This window comes from Chiloscyllium plagiosum, unplaced genomic scaffold, assembly GCF_037043375.1.
Source record: "Chiloscyllium plagiosum isolate Xiang-an unplaced genomic scaffold, Cpla_swu_hap1 HiC_scaffold_32, whole genome shotgun sequence".
Lineage (NCBI taxonomy): Eukaryota > Metazoa > Chordata > Chondrichthyes > Orectolobiformes > Hemiscylliidae > Chiloscyllium > Chiloscyllium plagiosum.
Window position 1 is genome coordinate 37139283 of NW_028270170.1, and position 12765 is coordinate 37152047.

The 12765-nt window shown below is 43.6% G+C and overlaps 1 protein-coding gene and 1 long non-coding RNA gene across 2 annotated transcripts in view; one reads left to right on the forward strand and one right to left on the reverse strand.

Annotated features, from left to right (window-relative positions):
* The window catches only part of LOC122540004 (supervillin-like), a 242768-nt gene extending 237668 nt beyond the window's left edge, over positions 1-5100 (reverse strand). The window contains exon 1 of the mRNA XM_043675276.2: positions 4991-5100. The gene's annotated coding sequence lies outside the window, so the exon portion shown is untranslated. The remainder of the gene's footprint in view (positions 1-4990) is intronic.
* Positions 1-12765, forward strand: part of LOC148141809 (uncharacterized) — a 69074-nt gene that overhangs the window by 51025 nt on the left and 5284 nt on the right. Inside the window, exon 2 of the long non-coding RNA XR_015752516.1 lies at positions 11472-11583. This is a non-coding gene — a long non-coding RNA (uncharacterized LOC148141809). The remainder of the gene's footprint in view (positions 1-11471; positions 11584-12765) is intronic.

Consider the following 12765-nt stretch of genomic DNA (forward strand, 5'->3'; position numbering starts at 1 on the left):
TATTTCACGCCTGTAAAACTCTCCTCATATGCAACACAGCACTGACCTCTTGAACTGTGACCCCACTGACCCTACCTCTTAGAAGAAATACTTACTATCCTCCATTGTTAGCTAATGGGCTATATTCTGTCGACAAAGCTGAGGCAATATAGCTCTATTCCCACACAAACTCCTAGGCTGCTCATTTGTTCCATTTGAAATTCCTGGGTTTAGAGATTTAGAAAGGGCTGTTTTGTCTTTGGTAGACAAACTCTAAACCAAAGTGTTGCCGTTTTGTGTTTTGAAATATGAACAATTAATAGGGATATGAATATTATTTATGGACCATAACACTCTATGGTAAGCCATGAAGATAGGAACTAGGTACCTTGTCGCACCCCTGTCTCCGTATAAACATAGCTAAGACAGGCTTGCACTCACAAACCTGAGTTGATTTACTACGGGATTGCATTAATGGTTACACTAGCAAAGAAGGAATGAACTTGTATTTGGAAAAAATGCAACTTTGGAATGATCCAAACCAATTGCCATCCATTACCATAAAGGTAAAAGTAATGTTGCCATAGCAAGGTCAACAATCTGATTTTATAGAGATGGCTGCTGGTGGTTTAATCTGAGGGTCACCATAACTCAGGCAAAGGGAAAGATTGAGAAGGAGAGTCCTTCATGGTAACCTGAGCCAGGTGCTGTTGATATCGTCCTATATTGCAAACTCATTGGCTGGATGGCACCCATTACATTATAAACTGAAGTGCAATTGTAGAGTCACACTTTAGATTAGATTAGATTACTTAGTGTGGAAACAGGCCCTTCGGCCCAACAAGTCCACACCGACCCGCCGAAGCGCAACCCACCCATACCCCCACATTTACCCCTTACCTAACACTACGGGCAATTTAGCATGGCCAATTCACCTGACCTGCACATTTTTGGACTTGTGGGAGGAAACCGGAGCACCCGGAGGAAACCCACGCAGACACGGGGAGAACGTGCAAACTCCACACAGTCAGTCGCCTGAGGCGGGAATTGAACCCGGGTCTCTGACGCTGCGAGGCAGCAGTGCTAACCACTGTACCACCGTGCCGCCCACTTATATAAGAAGACCGCACAACCAATTAAATTGAATAGAAATAAAGAATGCAAAAATAAACAAAAATAAAATGTCGCATCTTCCAAGATTCACAGTATAGATGTTGAGAAAATGCTATCACTGATGGGGGAGTTTCGAACCAGGAGGCATAGTTACAGAATAAGGGACACCATTTAAAACTTTGGTGCCAAGGAATTTCTCCTCAGAGTGTAAGGGATGTTTGGAATGTTCTGGGTAGACCCCAGAGAGCTTTGGAGACTAGATCACTGAAAGGATTTAAAGGGGAGGAAGATAGTGTTTTGGAAGTTAATGGCTGCACTGAGCTTGTATGAAAGAAATGTCAAGGCTTGGGACAGTTCACACATGATCATGTTGAATGCCGGGGCAGGCTTGAGAGGCGAAATGGCTTATTCCTGCTCCTAATTCCTATTTTGTTATTGAATCCATGCCAGCTCAGTGTAAAGCAAACTAGTCAGATTCATTCACCCAATCTATTTCTGGAGCCCTGCAAATTGATTTCCCTCAAGTGCACTTCTAATTTCCATTTTAAATCATTGATAATCTCCACTCCAACCAACCAAACAGATTATCTGAGATGAAGGCCTGATCCCATATATGTGACATTACAATACCTGGGAGTCACTCGCTGAGGTTAGAAGAAAATAGCGACACCTCCTGGTAACTGGTATGTACCACCAGCAGCATGGTCAGTGGTTACAGCAGCTTGGTTACCCACTCCAATGCTGAAAACAACAGCCAAAGAGGACACCTGTAGGTGCACACGCGACACTTGTGATAGAGTTGGCCATGTCCACTACCAGCATAGGTATGCTGTACCATTTCACCACACCTGAAATTTGTTGCATGTTCCAATATTCATGCCAGGATGTTGGAATTGACCTTTCCTTTTTGGCAACGTGCATCACATAGAAACATTGAAAATAGGAGCAGGAGTTGGGCCTTTGAGCCATTCATTATGATTATGGTTGATCATCCATCTGCCCCTGCTTTTTCCCAAACCCTTTGATCCCTTCAGCCCTAAGAACGAGTTGCAGGTAGATAGGATACTGAAGAAGGCGTTTGGTATGCTTTCCTTTATTGGTCAGAGTATTGAGTACAAGAGTTGGGAGGTCATGTTGCGGCTGTACAGGACTTTGGTTAGACCACTGTTGGAATATTGCAATTCTGGCCTCCTTCCTATAGGAAAGATGTTTTGAAACTTGAAAGGGTTCAGAAAAGATTTACAAGGAATTTGCCAGGGTTGGAGGATCTGAGCTACAGGGGGATGCTGAACAGGCTAGGGCTGTTTTCCCTGGAGCGTCGGAGGCTGAGGGGTAACTTTATAGAGGTTTACAAAATGATGAGGGTCATGGATAGGATAAATAGACAAAGTCTTTTCCCTGGGGTCAGGAAGTCCAGAACTAGAGGGCATAGGTTTAGGGTGAGAGGGGAAAGATATAAAAGAGACCTAAAGGGCAACCTATTCACGCAGAGGGTGGTACATGTATGGAATGAGCTGCCAGAGGATGTGGAGGAGACTGGTACAGTTGCAACATTTAAGAGGCATTTCGATGGGTGTATGAATAGAAAGGGTTTAGAGGGATATGGGCCGGGTGCTGGCAGGTGGGACTAGTTTGGGTTGGGATATCCGGTTGGACCGAAGGGTCTGTTTCCATGCTGTACATCTCTATGACTCTATGACTCTATAACTATATCTAACTCCTTTTTGAAAACATTCACTATTTTGACATCAGTGACAGAGAATTCCACAGGCTCCCCACCTTCAGGGTGAAGAAATGTTTTCTAATCTCAGTTCTAAATGGCCTACCCCATATCTTTAGGTTGTGATACCTGGCTGTGGACATCACAACCATCCTTTCTGCATTTAACCTCTCTGACCCTATTCGCATTTTATAGATTTCGATGAGATGCTTCCACTTTTTTTCTAAACTCAAGTTAATACACTTCTCTGCATTAATTTTCATTTGCCATTTTTCTAGCCTGTTCATGCTTTTCCTGAAGAAGGGCTCATGCCCGAAACCATCGATTCTCCTGTTCCTTGCATGCTGCCTGGCCTGCTGTGCTTTTCCAGTAACACATTTTCAGCTCTGATCTCCAGCATCTGCAGTCCTCACTTTCTCCTCCATGCTTCTTTTTTCAGTCAGTTATGGGTTTTGAATATCACAGTAAGATCAGAATTTATTGCTTACTCCTAATTGCCATTCCAGAAGGCAGTTAAGAGTTAACCACATTGCTGTGGGTCTGAAGTCACATGTAGGCCAAAACTGGCAAGGATGGCAGATTTTCTTCCTGCATGGATATTAGTGAACCAGCTGAGTTTTTGTGACGAACAGCAATGCCAATGGTAGCCATTAGGCCAATGTTTAATTCGAGGCTTTTATTGGACTTAAATTTCATTATCTGCTTTGAGGGTATTGAACCTACATCCCAGGACACTTGCCTGTGGTCCCGGATTACTTGTCCATGAGATGAGCATTGCACCATACTTCCCCATAGTCACAATTCAGCATCCTAACCATTTGTCTCTGTTGATATCATGGCAAATTTTGAAATCTTACAGTCTTCCAGAACTCATGTCATTTCTCTCTCTCCTTCTTAGTGGTCCTTGGGGAATATCACTGTCTATTCTCCTCCAATTCTAAAAGCAACCATTTTCCATGGATTATTAACATGGAAAGGAGAAAGGAAACAGTTGCAGGGTGATGGGGAATGGCTGTTGAGTTTCACGAGATGAATGTTTCTGAATGCAAAGGGACAGGACAGATTTGAGGACCTTATGAACTATAACCATCACTGATTCCATGGTTGAGGGTTAAATATTAAACTGAGAGAGTGTTAGACCACCTTTTTAGGTTTCAGCTGAAACTTAGCATCCTTAATAACACCGCACTGTCAATGGTGATTTGATTCTACATTCAGATCTTTGGAATGGGGTTTAAAATGTGGCCTCCTCTATATTGGGGAGACAGGCCGCCTACTTGCGGAATGTTTCAGAGAACACCTCTGGGACACCCGGACCAACCAACCCAACCACCCTGTGGCTCAACACTTCAACTCCCCCTCCCACTCCACCAAGGACATGCAGGTCCTTGGACTCCTCCATTGCCAGACCATAGCAACACGACAGCTGGAGGAAGAGCGCCTCATCTACCACCTAGGAACCTTCCAACCACAAGGGAGGAACTCAGATTTCTCCAGTTTCCTCATTTCTCCTCCCCCACCTTGTCTCAGTCCCAACCCTCGAACTCAGCACCACCTTCCTAACCTGCAATCTTCTTCCTGACCTCTCTGCCCCCACCCCCACTCCGACCTATCACCCTCACCTTTACCTCCTTTCACCCATCGCATTTCCAACGCCCCTCCCCCAAGTCCCTCCTCCCTACCTTTTATCTTGGCCTGCTTGGCACACCTTCCTCATTCCTGAAGAAGGGCTCATGCCTGAAACGTCGATTCTCCTGCTCCTTGGATGCTGCCTGACCTGCTGCGCTTTTCCAGCAACAAATTTTCAGCAATGGGGTTTTAAATCACAACTTATCTGACTCAGGGAAGGAGTGACATCCACAGCCAGACCTCACACACCCTTAATCAGGAGCACTTCAAAAGTTGTTCAACATTTTCTTTTAAAGAAAACACAATTATGATAGAGGACATTGAACGATTACAATATTTGGTTTGACCAAAGTTTACTGCTCTTTCCTAATGACTGTTACATTATACATTTGCTAAGGATCAGATATAATCTCCCAATCTATAATTAAAACCACACTTAACGCTCACTTTTGAAGTAAATGTTCCTTTGGTTGTTACAGTCCACACATGTTGTAATAGTTTCTCACAAACTCCTCCCTACACACAATCGGTAATAGTGGAATCACTTACAGATGCACCACTGGAGGCTCATTCTACACAGGATGTCTGAAAAACAGTAACATTTCTCCCATTTGGAGTGCGTCTTCCACTTCAAAGCCTCTCAGTCCTGAACAGCCAACCTTACCTGCACTCCAGGCCTGACTGACCATGTAAGGACTGAGTAGAACTTGACACTGGAGAATACCAGTCAGAAATAGCCTTAGTAGCTCAGCATGAAGTCAGGATCAGCTGATCTAAATCCCTGTGCATAGCTGGCCAACGTCCCTGCCACCCCTCCCCCCACCCCAAGACTCCCTGTGCATATGTACATACTTAGATTGCACAGAACAGCACAGCAACAGGCCATTCAGCCCAACTGGTTCATGCCAATATTAATGCTTCACACAACCTCCTCCTCCCTATCTCAGCATATTTGATTTCTTTCTCCTTCAGGTGTTTAGCTGGCTTTGCCTTAAGTGTATCTATGCTATTGCTTCAATCACTCCATGTTATTCTGTGGTACCCTACTCTCTCCAGGAAAATAGTTATTTAGAACTGTGTCTATATCTGAATTGATATTCATCATCACACCTTTGGATCTCACTTTCATTCCTGTGCAATCACTGCCATTTTTAACACGCACCATTTTGATCTGTTGTGGCGCATAGTTTTATTTCTTAAAGTACACATTTTATATAACTGACCGGTTGTTCTCACGGGGATTTTTTTTTGTTCTTTATTCATTTACAGGATGAGGGCATTGCTAGCTAGGCAGCATTTATTGTGGCACGGTGGCTCAGTGGTTAGCACTGCTGCCTCACAGCACTAGGGTCCCAGGTTTTGGTTCCAGCCTCGGGTGACTGTCTGTGTGGAGTTTAGACATTCTCCCCGTGTCTGCGTGGGTTTCCTCCAGGTGCTCCGGTTTCCTCCCACAGTCCAAAGATGTGCAGGTTAGGTGAATTGGCCATGCTAAATTGCCCATAGTGTTAGGTGCATTAGTGGGAGGGAAATGGGTCTGGGTGGGTTACTCTTCGGAGGGTCGGTTTGAAGTGGTTGGGCCGAAGGGCCTGTTTCCACACTGTAGGGAATCTAATATAATCTAATTGCCCAGAGAGCAGTTCAGCATAGAACAAATAATTTCCATTCCAAACTTTACATCATGTTTATAGCTAAGGTAACAGCAGTGAAAAGCCTAGAAAAACAATCAAGTATTTACTTTCAGAAGTTCTGACTTCAGACTAGATGGAAGAGATGTTGGAAATGGAAGAACTCCAGAATGAATCTATAAAATAAGTTGATCCCTGGATCACTTCGAGGTGCTGAGGTTCTAGCATAAGAGGTAGTACCAAGAGATTCAAGAACAGCTTCTTCCCTGCTGTTATTAAACAGCTGGATAAACCTCTCACATCATAATCTAATGTTGATTTTGTTTTTTGTGCACCTTCTTTGCAGCCCGTAACTTTTTTTTTCCTCATTCTGCTCTGTCACCGTCTGTTCTTTGTATGGTATGATCTGCCAGTGCTGCAAGCAAAACAAAACTTTTCACAGTACCCAGGTACATGTGACAACAATAAATCAAATCAAATCAAGTCAAATCAGTGAGCTGACCCCAATTTCTGATTTGTGCTGGTGAGCTGAATGGAGGTTGAGGGTTGGGTGAGAAAACTTTTAGCTGGCTTAGCAAGTGGCATAAAATAATCTGACGGAATGGGCAACTTCAAAACAGAAACATTCTGCACCTTTGAATTTGGGTGATGCCATCACGCATGGGTTGCAGGGGTGTTTGTGAAGGGGCAATCCAAGGTTTCACTACCCCTCTGAGGATTGATGTGTTCCACTTTGAAACTCTTCCTTGCCTCACCAGCCCCAAGGGATTCTCAAGCAGAAGGACTTCTAGAAACTGTATTCATTTTGATAGGAACAATGCCTACAACAATACAATCTCTGAATAATTCTTTTTTCAAATCTCTGGATTCACATCCCGTTGTTAACGTGCAAAGATAATTGATTAAGTCACCTACTGATTCACTCAGATTCTGTCCAAAATCTTGATGGATCTGTGGTTGAAATAATGATTAAAAGCTTTTAAATCTTCATCCAATTTGGCTGGCATTCTGGTGCTCACATATCTGCCCTCTAGTTTTGAACTCCCCTTTCCTCGGGAAAAGACTTTTATTTTATCTATGTCCCTCCTGATTTTATAACGTCTATAAGATCAACTCTCAACCTCAATCTCCTACACAACAGTGAGAAATGTCTCCGTCTATCTAGCCTCTCCTTATAAACATAAATCCTAGTAACTTCCTTGTAAATCTTTTCTGCATCGTCTTAATTTAATAACATCTTTCCTAATGCAGGGCATCCAAAATTGTACACAGTACTCCAAAATTGACTGATATTGTAAACTTCAGAACTTTAATAACTGTTCATGGATTGAAAGAATCAGCAACAACTCTGTCTGGAATAAACTGTTCAGGGAGAAGGATAAACTGTTATACAGGAATTGAAAGTAATTAGCCATGCCTGGGAGAAGCTACATAAAAAAAATTGTTTAAACACCTGCTTAATAAATGGCTGCTTTATGCACAAGAACAAATGGTTGCCTGCAGAGGAATTTAAGGAGTTAGCTGCAGGAAAGTTATGTCTTCAGACAGTCAGTGCTATATATAATGAGAATGTGGAGCTGCCAGTGTTGGACTGGGTTGGACAAAGTTAAAAATCATGTGACACCAGATTATAGTCCAACAGGGTTTATTTGAAAATACAAGCTTTCAGAGCACTGCTCCTTCACCAGCTAGCTACCTGATGAAGCAGCGCTCCGAAAGCTTGTACTATGACTGGTATCATTTGACACTTAACAAATGCAACAAGGAACAGGGAGGTTACTTCTGACAAGAAAGCAAGTTGCAGACTTGATCGCTCCAGAAGAGTAGTCAATATTTTAGATGAAAGAATCTGAATGATCATCAATGTCACCCCATAAACTTGAAAGACAGAGAATACTGTAAGAATTTAATTTCAGCATTCTTCTGCAGCAGAACTTCATAGAACAACACTGCACAAGGATCAAACCCTGCCTGGACAGCCAGGGACAGACACTGCTGGGTTTGAATCATAGCTAAATTCCATCATTAAATGGGTAATAGCCAAGTTGGGTTTTAAGGTTTATCATGCTGACTGGAGGGGTCTTATTTTGGTTGCTACAAGCCATAAAGATGAAATAATTGTTTCAATATTTGATTGGTCTGTAAGATTTCTTAATAAGTAGCTGAAACGTAGTTTATGGTAACTTACCAACAGCAGTAGCCCCACAAAGCTGTTGGGGAGAGAATTTCAGGATTTTGACAGAGCAACACTGAAGGGACAGCTATCTATTTCCAAGTCAGGATGGTGAGTGGTTCAGAGGGGAACATGCAGGTGGTGGTGTTCCCATGTACCTGCTGACGTTGTCCTTCTAGATGGAATTGATTTTCTGCAGTGCATCTTGCAGGTGGTGCCAACTACTCTTGATTTAATTTGATTTGTTTGAATTATTGTCACATGTATCACATGTGGTATTGACACAATGAAAAGTATTGTTTTGCGTGCTAACCATAAAAATCATGCTTTACATAAGTACATCGGGATAATAGAGCAGGATGCAGAATATAGTTCTACAGCTGAGAGAAGGTGCAGTGAAAGATCAACTCTAATATAAGAGAGGTCTATTCAAGAGTCTAATAACAGTGGGGAAGAAGTTGTTCTTGAATCTGTTGGTACGTCCAAACGTTGGTATCATCTGCCTAATAGAAGAGGGTGGACGAAAGTCTAACAGGATGGGAGAGATGTTTGGTTATGTTAGCTGCTTTCCAGAGACAACAGAAAGTGTAGATGGAGTCACCAGAAGGGAGGCTGGTTTTCGTGATGGATTGGGCTGTGTTCACAATTCTCTGTAATTTCTTGTGGTCTTGGGCAGAGCAGTTGCCATACTAAGCTGTGATCCATCTGGATAGAATGCTTTCTATGGTGCATTTGTAAAAATTGGTAAGAGTCTTCTGAGGATATAGATATATTGGTGTGCTTTCCTGACTGTAATGTTGACGTGAATGAACCAGGATAGATTGTTGATAATGTTTACTCCTTGGAATTTGAAGCTCTCGACCACATACACCTCAGCACCATTGATACAGACAGGGACATATCCTGCACTCCGCTTCCTGAAGTCGATGACATTGAGGGAGAGATTCTTGTTTTTACACCATGCCACTAAGCTGTCTATTTCCTTCCTGTACTCTGGTTTGTTGTTGTTTGAGATCCAAACCACAGCAATGATACCATCAGCAAATTTGTAGATGGAATTGGAGCTGAATTTGACCACACAGTTATGAGCTTAAAAGGAGTATAGTAAGGGGCTGAGTACGCAGCCTAGTGGGTTACCAGTGTGGAGGATTATTGTGGAGGAGGTGCTGTCGCCTATTATTGATTGAAGTGAGTGGGTCAGGGAGTGGAGGATCCATTTGCAGAGTGGGAAACAGGGTCCTAGGTCTTGGGGTTTGGAGATGAGTTTGGATGGAATTATGGTTTTGAATGGAAAGCTAAAGCCAATAAATAAGAGTCTGAAGTAAGTGTCCTTGTTATACAGATGTTTCACGGATGGGTGTCAGGTTAGAGAAATGGCATCTGCCATGGCTCTATTGTAACGCTAGGCAAATTACAGCAGATCACTCCGGGAGGCTGGAGTTGATGTTGCCACTACTAACCTCTCAAAGCACTTCACAATGATGGTTGTCATTAAGGCACGCTGCATGATTTTTCTTGGGCACTGGGATAATGGTGGTCTTCCTGAAGCAAGTGGGAACCTCCCATTTAGATAAGGAAGGGTTGTAGGGGTCTGCACACGCAGGATCTGAGTGTACGGCTGGGGACTCCATCCAGGGCAGTCACTTTCCATGGGTTCGCTCTCAAGAAGGCCGATCTGACATCTACGGCAGTGACTGTGGCTGTGGGTGCACCCGAGGCTGTCAGAGCAGCTGACATCATTTCACTGACCTTCTGTTCAAATTGAGCAGAGATTGCACAGGGGAAGGAGCATTGTTGTCAGTGATTCTACTCAACTTTGTTTTGTAGCCCATTATATGGTGTAAGGCTTGCTGCAGTCAGTGCATGTTCATGTGGTTAATTTGGGACTCCTGTTTAATCTGATATTGTTTCTTAGCATCCCTGATGGCTTTGCAAAGATCATTCCTAGATTTCTTGTACAGGTCAGGGTCACCTGACTTGAATGCCTCAGACCTAGACTTCAGTCGAGATTAGATTGGTGCTGGAAAAGCACAGTAGGTAAGGTAACATCTGAGGAGCAGGGAAATTGACATTTCTGATTAAGGGCTTTTGCCTGAAACGTCGATTTTCCTGCTCCTGAGATGCTGCCTGACCTGCTGTGCTTGTCCAGCACCACTCTAATCTAGACTCTGATCTCCAGCATCTGCAGTCCTCACTTTCCCCTAGACTTCAGTCTGCCAGGGACCAATATTGGAATGGATGATTAGGCTGAGTTTGGGGCAATATGTGGGTATCGTTATGATTGTTACTTATTCCTTCCCACGGTCTTCATTAAGGCTGCCAATATGTGTCAGCTTTGTGGTCCAGGCAATAGTATAGAAAGAGAGTGGGTAGGTAAAAACAATGACTGCAGATGCTGGAAACCAGATTCTGGATCAGTGGTGCTGGAAGAGCACAGCAATTCAGGCAGCATCCAAGGAGCTTCGAAATCGATGTTTCGGGCAAAAGCCCTTCATCAGGAATAAAGGCAGTGAGCCTGGAGCATGGAGAGATAAGCTAGAGGAGGGTGGGGGTGGGGAGAAAGTAGCATAGAGTACAATGGGTGAGTGGGGGAGGGGATGAAGGTGATAGGTCAGGGAGGAGAGGGTGGAGTGGATAGGTGGAAAAGGAGATAGGCAGGTAGGACAAGTCCGGAGAAGTCATGGGGACAGTGCTGAGCTGGAAGTTCGGAACTAGGGTGAGGTGGGGGAAGGGGAAATGAGGAAACTGTGGAAGTCCACATTGATGCCCTGGAGCTTATCTCTCCACGCTCCAGGCTCACTGCCTTTATTCCTGATGAAGGGCTTTTGCCCGAAACGTCGATTTCGAAGCTCCTTGGATGCTGCCTGAACTGCTGTGCTCTTCCAGCACCACTAATCCAGAATCTGGCATAAGTGTCATTAAGTAGTGACTAATTGGCCACATAAAGGCATTAATTGGCCTACATGCCAGGGAGGCAGGTAGGCAGTAGGCATGGTACCGCAATTGCCTTCAATTTTACTTCCCGTCTGAACTGCCAGCCTGCTTCTTGGAATGGTACAGAATTCCACCCCGTATTGCTGTCTGTGAGAGGTTGTTGCTGTGCACAAATTCCTTACATTAAAATAATGAATGCACCTCATAAAAAAAACACTTAATTGCTTATGCACTTAGTGATATTGTGAGATGGTGAGAGGGGCTGTCTAAACGTAACTTCTTCCTATTTTCTTTTCAGTGCATTGCTTTCCACAACAGCCAAATATGAGAATACTGGAGAAACTCAGCAGGTCTGGCTGGAGAGAGAAACAGAATTAATGCTTCAGTTCAACAGCCTTTCTTCAGAATTGGTAAAGGTTAGAAAAGAAGTTAGTTATTATAAGAATACAGAGGCAGGAAGGAGGGGTGAAAAGCACAAAAGGGAACTCTTATGATAAGGTTGGGAGGGCAGGCGTGATTATGTGACTGTAAAGTTAGTTATAGCTCTATTCTGATTGTTACATATACAATTATTCATTTCCATGGTCTTCATGTGTAAGACTGCCAATTTGTGCCAGTTTTATGGTCCATGCCTCTTGGCAATTTAAGAACTTGCATGAGGTTGGTCAAGTTCTTTGTTTATAGCACTCTCACAGCCAAAAGATGGAGGAGTGCATTCATCCAAATTCACAGCGAGCCCATCTTCGAGACGTGAATGCAATGTCTCACTCACTGTCCCCCAACGCATCATTCATCAAACATAATACAGCACAGAAACGACCTTTTGGTTCAACTTGTCCATACCGACCAGATATCCCAACCCAATCTAGTCCCACCTGCCAGCATCTGGCCCATATCCCTCCAAACCCTTCCTATTCATATACCCATGCAGATGCCTCTTAAATGTTGCACCAGCCTCCACCACTTCCTCTGGCAGCTCATTCCATACACATACTGCTCTCTGAGTGAAAAAGATGCCCCTTAGGTCCCTTTTATATCTTTCCTGTCTCACCATAAAACTATGCCCACTAGTTCTGGACTCCCCCACTCCAGGGTATAGACTTTGCCTATTTACCCTATCCATGCCCCTCATGAGTTTGTAAACCTATATAAGGTCACCCCTTAGCCTCCAACACGCCAGGGAAAACAGCCCTAGTCTATTCAACCTCTCCCTACAGCTCAAATCCTCTAACCCTGGCAACATCCTTATAACTCTTTTCTGAACTCTTTCAAGTTTCACAATGTATTTCCAATAGGAAGAAGACCAGAATTGCAGGAAACATTCCAACAGTGGCCTAACCAATGTACTGTACAGCCACAACATGACCTCCCAATGCCTGTAGTCAATACTCTGACCAATAAAAGAAAGAATACCAAACGCCTTCTTCACTATCCTACCTACCTGCGATTCCACTTTCAAGGAACTATGAACCTGCACTCCAAGGTCTCTTTGTTCAGCAACACTCCCTAGGACCTTACCATTAAGTGTATAAGTCCTGCTAAGATTCGCTTTCACAAAGTACAGCAACTGATATTTATCTGACTTAAACTCC